The sequence below is a fragment of the Lethenteron reissneri genome, chromosome 24, assembly GCF_015708825.2.
Source record: "Lethenteron reissneri isolate LAM-NWPU_2019-01 chromosome 24, ASM1570882v1, whole genome shotgun sequence".
In the NCBI taxonomy this organism is placed as follows: Eukaryota; Metazoa; Chordata; class Hyperoartia; order Petromyzontiformes; family Petromyzontidae; genus Lethenteron; species Lethenteron reissneri.
The window spans coordinates 15,208,333-15,215,869 of record NC_083802.1 but is presented as its reverse complement, the minus strand read 5'-3'; positions in this window follow the sequence as shown (position 1 = coordinate 15,215,869).

Here is a 7,537-nt window from a genome sequence, read left to right as displayed (position 1 = left end):
GACCAGAGGACGCCAAAAGACGCTGCAACTAGGCTACAAAGAAAGCTGTCTCTGGTGTGGACCAATCAGTTTCAAGGACAATGCATATATTATCAGAGTATGTTTTTTGTTTGCATTCTGACCACAAGCATTGTGGTTAATGCAGACATGATTCCTTGTAAAAGGTTTCGGTTTGGTGTTTTAACATCTCAACACCTGTTTTGTTGCCAGATTAAAGGGAAAAACCTATTCTCATATTTTGGTACTGGCAAAGGAGATCTCATGATGACACATTTAAATATTTACGCGATCTCACCCTAAAAAAAACCTATATAATGAACAATGTTTATGCCTGATAATTTGATTTTTACCCTTTAATCTGGCAACAAAACTGACACCTTTTTTGTGTGTCAGTTTTGTTGCCAGATTAAAGGTTAAAAAACAATTATATTTTTTTTACTGCAAATGAGGTACCAATGGTGTAAATGTTGATGCCTACCTGTTAACCCCTTATCAGTGCGTACCTTATTACAGACCAATCCAGATCTTATTGGGTCATGCCCCATTGAGGTGGTGCACCCATATGTCCCATCAAGGTCCCTAAGCTTTAGTGATGCTGAGCTTCTCTGTATTGCCAAGGTCGAGGTTTCAGTCTCAGGGTAACCGAGATTTTCCCCGTGTAGCCCCCAGGCTATGCCAACACTCTTCTACGAGATATCAGAGGGATATTTGAGCCTGTGGAATTTTTTTGTTAAAATGCGCATTAAACCCTATTTATACGCTTCCGCTTATTCAACTTTTAGTTCATTTAGTAAATTATTCTTTACATATTTATAATATAATAATTTTTATGCTGAGTGTCTGCTGCTGCTGTGTCCTGTACAGCGCTTTGAGATCATTGATGAAAAGCGCTTTGTATATGTAGTTATTTTTTTGTTATTACTCCTTGGCCTTAGAAATCTCAACGTTCATCTTACAAAGTCCCATCACAAGGGAAACACAGAAACAAATAGACAAAAAATGTTTGTCCGTATTGAAACGGCTGTATGCCGTGTGGACATTAACTGAATTTCCCTGTACAAGAATACAGGGTAAACCGTATAGGTTGACAGATATGTTGATGGAAATGCACGATTACGCTTGCATTTAGTTGTTTATCGTCTGCTTACGGCCCGGAGATAGTGGTGGAAATGTTACGTGTCTAATGGGAACGAGTATATTTTATAGAACGAGGGTTCTTTTAATTTCTACAAAGTGGTAATAATTGTATCGACCGAAGGGGGGTGATTGGGTTGGTTCACTCCATAACTGGGATTTGCATTCATTCTGTCAGTAATTGCAACTATGATACATCACTATTATATAATACTATATTAACAAATGCAATGTAGTGGAACAAAGGAAAATAATGGCATACGAAATTTTAATAAATAACGATAGTAATACTACAGTATTAGATCATGCACACAATACTACAGTACAATAATACAATGTGTAACAGAAGTCACTCACAACGGCCCCATCTAGTGCAAATGTCACGAGCCGCTACTGATTGCCATATACACCTTAATAATATATAAATCGGTTTAAAGTTCGTGTTAGGGCTCGGGCCAGAACTCATACCCATCAGGCAATAACGCGAGATAGTAATGCATCATAGAGGGCAAAGTCTTCTTTTATAACTTTACATCGCCGTTTAGTTCGTGCATGAAGTTTCAATCGTCATGGAAAATCATCACATTGCGTTGTCATAATTGATCAATATTGTCGATTCACAATTATAATTACGGTAGTTCAAATCATGGGATTGTCTCGGCCCATCATGCTTTGAGTCGATAAAAAAGTAAGTACCACTTCATGGGAAGCTACCAGTGGTGGGCCAAAAGCAGTGATTCATTGCAAGGCCAGTGGGCTAATGGCGTCCCATGGTGGCCTTTAGTTTGGCCCCTGATGTACTGGCCGGCGACAATACACAAAATAACGTGAAATCACCCCATCATGTGTCAAACCCAATGGTTTCAAATGTATAGTGGCCCTCACACACTGATGTCTTATCAGCGAAAGCACCCCCACCCCCCTCTGTAAATTAGTGCAGAACCACTGGCCATAATGAGAATGTGGAATTTCACCAATCGCTCAGTGATGTGAAGAGCCACCATGCGTCTTGACTAAAGCGACACCGACACTTCTGGGAGGGACACGTGGTGAGCGAGCAGCCCCCCCCACCCGCCTGTCAGCCCCCCCCCCTCCCTGTCAGCCCCGCCCACTTATACATATCCACACCCACCCAAACACTGGTGCTGCTGACACAGTGAGTGGTCTCGCTGCTCCATTTAGCTCCGCCTGATACTCATGTAGCCCCCCCCCCCGTCCTTTACCCGTGTGTCATGAGTTGAGAATATGAGGGCAGAACATTTTAGATTGGACAACAGAGACGAGTCTTTCCCAAACATGGAACCAACCTCGTCAAATCGGGACGTTCAGCAGCCTTTGAGTGGAGATGTTCCGACTTTGAATTTAATGTACAACAGCTGCCCCTGTGCCAGACCTGCATTTAATCAAGTACAGTAATTGTAATTCCACGGCCACAAGCCAGATCCACGTTTGTGGCCATCTCCCATTGCCTCTGGGTCTGCCATTATCCCTATCCGTTCCAAACCTCCATGGACCCAACTGTTGGTCTGGATGTTCATTAACATACAATATTAAACCCCGACTGCAGGGGGATGGGGTAATCATGGTGTTATGGATGACTCAGCATTCATGCATTGTACACGCTGGATGAGGGTATGACCACGCCGTGCTGTTTTTTTTTACCAGGTAAGGCCCACTGAGTTATATAGCTCTGTTTAAGAAGCCACATGGATATCACAAATGATAGCTCAACAAAGTGGCTTATCATAAGTTGTTTTTTTACCCTTTTATATGGCAACAAAACTGACACGTTTTTTACAAGGAGTCATGTTTGCATTGACCACAATACCTGCAGTCGGAATGCAAACAAAAAACACAACTCTGCTAATGTATGCACTGTCCTTGAAAGTGCGCCTTTTGGCGTCATCTGGTCCAACACCATGTGAGACTAGGCTCTAAGGAAAGCTGTCTCGGGTGTGGACCAATCAATTTCAAGGACAGTGCATACATTATCAGAGTTGTGTTTTTTGTTTGCATTCCGACTGCAGGTATTGTGGTCAATGCAAACATGACTCCTTGTAAAAAAGGTGTCAGTTTTGTTGCCAGATAAAAGGGTAAAAACCCAATGATCATATTTTGCTACTGGCAAAGGAGGTTCCAATGGTGAAAGTGGCTTACCGTGTGGACATATATAGCAGCCAAATACTCTGAACGCATGTTTTATTCTAAAACTAGGAGGAAAAAACCGGAGCACCCACAGAAAAATCCACGAGACCAGAGATAATATGCAAACTCCGAATGTACAGCAGCAGGCGTTAGGATCAGGATGGAAGCCACGACCTCCTGCATACCAGGCGAGATAGTTAACATCTCGCCACCGAGTGTAGGGAGTCCCAGGAGGGGTGCAGACATCACTCGCCACTGATGTCAGCCAGGAATCAAAGATTGTTGGGTCCATAGTGATGTGCGCTAACAAGAGGGTCACTACTCCTCCCAGGATTCCTAATAATGTAGTACTGTACTGTGATACTAATTATAATACACAAATATGATACACCACCTTTCACAAGTTGTCCCAAGATGCTTGCGTGTAATAAAAGTACACACCTGTAAAACAGCAACTGCTAATTTAGCAAATTAATTGTGAGAATGGAGGAAACGTAAATGTCTAAAAATAAAATTATCTGGGGGGTGAAGCGAATCCGATATACTTCAAACTAAATAATTTTCTGTGACCAATTGTCAATTAGATTCCACCTTACACATACTTTGCAAAGCATTTAATTGTAAAACATTAATGTACACCGTATGGTATTGATATGCTTTAACATTGTAGCACTGAGGTTATTGATTGTTCTTTAAGCACTAGCTTCTTTGCCCATCCGAGGACGGAAGCTGTAATATTTACGAAAACATTGAGCAGAGTATAATTGTATCTTGTGTCAATTTAATGGCAGTGAATCTTGCACAAAAGTATGTCATCAAACACCTCACTTCATGTCATTGTAGCACTGTATATAACTGACCTTTAATTTGTTCAAATTCACTGCTCTGATACTTTATTCTCTTCTGCTTTCGGTAGCTGGGGTTTAAATAAATTGGAATTAGATACAATACTGTATCTGGAAAATCGCCGAGAAATGTCTATTTTACCATAATGTAGAAGCATAAATTAGACTTACCTTTTGTCTCGAGTGCTGAAGAAAGAAAGAAATAAAGACACCAAATCTACTTTTTTGCTGCGTATAATTATTTATTAGATTCACTTTCAATAAAGAAACGTCAAACTTAAAGCGAATAGGCGAAACAATTTGTATTTCCGCTCGACCTTTTTCGTGAGTGTAAAAATCCACCTGCTCATAAATATTAATGACAGGGGGAGGGGTGCGGCATGTGGAGTGACGTCACGCGCGTTACACACAAACAAATATTCTTGGCTCGTTATAATAGTAATTTCATAATTCTGCATTATGTAAGTGTGATCAAAGAGAACATACACGAACTTAAGGCGACTTGGACAGGACCACAGATCCCACAAGAGAAGACGATGGCCTGGTGGTCGAGACAAACATATCGATTTAAAGCTTTCGTGACTGCAGAGATTCATCTTCTTGGTTCTTTCGGTAAAGTCACGTAGAAGGGAAATAATAAAATAGTAAAAATAAAACATAATAAAATAATAATAAAATATTCTATTTATAATGTTTTATTTTTATTATTTTATTATTTCCCTTCTACGTGACTTTACCGAAAGAACCAAGAAGATGAGACAAACATAATTAGAATCCGCATCTTTATTTATACTCAAGGAATCCGATGAACTATGAGGCTCTTTTTCACAGATGTCCAGTAGGGGCGGGTCAGAAAGTTACAACGATATGTGTACGAAGTACTGTATCGGAAAGGTAAGCAAATCACTAAAAAACTAAAACTAATATTTTATTTTATTTTACCAGGTGAAGCCTACGTAGCTGACAGCTTATTTTTCAGATGCAACATGGCCACGAATGACAGCTCAACGAAGTGGCTTATCATGTGGAAATTTATAGTGACAGCTTGGAAATCCCGTAATCGATGAAGTCGGATAGGGTTGATGATCATAATATTTCCAAATAATTTTCTCATCTTTCTCTTGCAAAATAACATGGTCTAAAATGTTCTCTCCACTGGTTTAAATCAAGGACATTAGTCAATTATGTGCCATCAGGTCATGGGATGTTGACCTCAGGCAACCTAGTGCCGTGCCGCAATTGTGCTGATGGGGATTTAAAATAAGACCGCTCACGTAACTGGCGCACAACCTGCCATGATATCATTTCCGATAACCATTTGCGAGCCTTCTTGGAATTACGGTAATGCCCTCGTTAATCATGTCATGTGGGAGTCGCGGGCTTGGAGCAGAATGGAAGGGGGCAATTTGGAAGCAAGTACCTCTCCCACGTGGAAAAACATTAATAACCCCCCCCCCCCCCACGCATTCTGACTGCCCCCAAGTGGAATTGTGTGGGTTCTGTGGTGGGGTGAGAGATACACCCAGAGCATAGCCGCAAAGTGGTATGCTCGCAGGGAAATTCGTTGATTTTAATTCAATTGGACGTTCGTTGCTGTCGCCTGGTGGCCAATGCCTATATGGCACTTTGGCAAGCGCTGTGCCAATAATAATTATCAATGGACGTTACCATCGCTTAACCGCAAGAGGGCACAAACGTCTTTTTGAGTCTTTGGAATATTGTAACTGCTTTGTTTATTGGCAGTTGCCAAGGTGTCAAATGCCGATTACCAAATAACCAGCAATGTCAGAATTCTGGAGCCTGGAGAGTGTTTATATGGGTGACCACCATGCAGTGTTCTTCATTGCAAGGCCCGCAGGCCACTGATAGCCTTTAGTTCGGCCCCCGATAATGCACAAATGTGTAAACGCCCAATCATGCTGTCAAACCCGATGGTTTCAAATGTGTGGCGGCCCTCATACTGATGACTTATCGGCAAAAAGTGCCACACCCCTCAAAATTCGTAACAAACACTGACATAACAGGTGTGGTCGGCTGCAGTGGAATTGTGTTGTCAACAGATGGCAGTGCAGCAAAGCCCATTGTTGTATTGTACGTCTATGCTCCCCGCCTTTACCAATCCGCATTTCCCAGCAGGTATGAATTATGGTCAAATAAATCCCCATTATCCGCAAGGCGTGCATAAGAGCCTCATCTTGCATTAGACTGGCAAAAGGCCTGTACGTGTCCACCAATGTGAATGCCATTTGCAGTGGGCACGTGCCTTTTGAAATTAAGGCCGATTAAAAGTTGACAAGATAAAAATGGGAAGTTGTGAAATTTAGTGTAAACATTTGGAATTTGCACAAAACCAGTGACGCATGTCACAGCTGGCAAGCATGGTTGTCCACATGCTGTGCGTGGGAAAACGGAACGATTCTGTGCACAAAGCTTCCTTTCCAGATTTCTTAACTCTTGTACGGTAGTCTCTGCAAGTCCCGTTCCTCCATACCTCCAGTTCTACACACACACATTCGTATTTCCGGTTGTCTTCTCTCTATGCGTTTGAAATAAAAACTGATGCACAGAGTCACGTGCATGCAACACGAAGAAGCAACTTTTGCGCTCATAAAAGCTGTACTCGTACGTATCTATCAAGCCTAAATTGAACTATTGATCTTTTTTTTTACCAGTTAAGGCCCACGGAGTTATATGGCTCTTTTTTCAGAAGTGACCTGACCGCAAATGATAGCCCAATGAAGTGGCTTATCGTGTAGGAATTGATAGCAGCCGAATACTCAAAAGGCATGTTTCTAAATGTGGAGGGAAAAACCGGAGGACTCGGAGAAAAATCCACACGACCACAATTACCCAGGCATTAGGGTCGGGATCGAACCCATGTCTCCTGTATACAAGGCGAGGTTGTTAACATCTGCTAATATGGCGCCCCAATCCACTGCTGGATAACGGCCTTTTCATGGCACGTGAGTCGCAAAAGGTTATTTGACCATTCGTCACCACAATGGCCAGTATGGGTTGAAGCATAAGACGTTCTGATCGGCCCCCCACTGAGCCCCACGACAACCTGTGTGCGTAGGGTGGTCACCCATCCAAGTACTATCCAGGCTTAACATCTGCTTGGCTTTTGAGCTTTGATAACACAGGGTGCATCCTCGGCGATTTGGTCACAGGCCCCAAAAAAGTGCACACGCTTCTGGCAATAAATTTGAGACGGTAAGATAGGCAAACAAGTGATAAGGCAGAACCACTCGGTGTAATTCTGCAAGGATTACTGTATTATATGATACAGACTACTTCCCTGTCCTACGAATGTGGAAACTAAGCAGTCAAATGTTCAAAAGACCACGGAGATCTTACTTGCTTCTGCATTATAAACATTCAATTCTTATATTAAGGGGTTGTAAAACAAAACA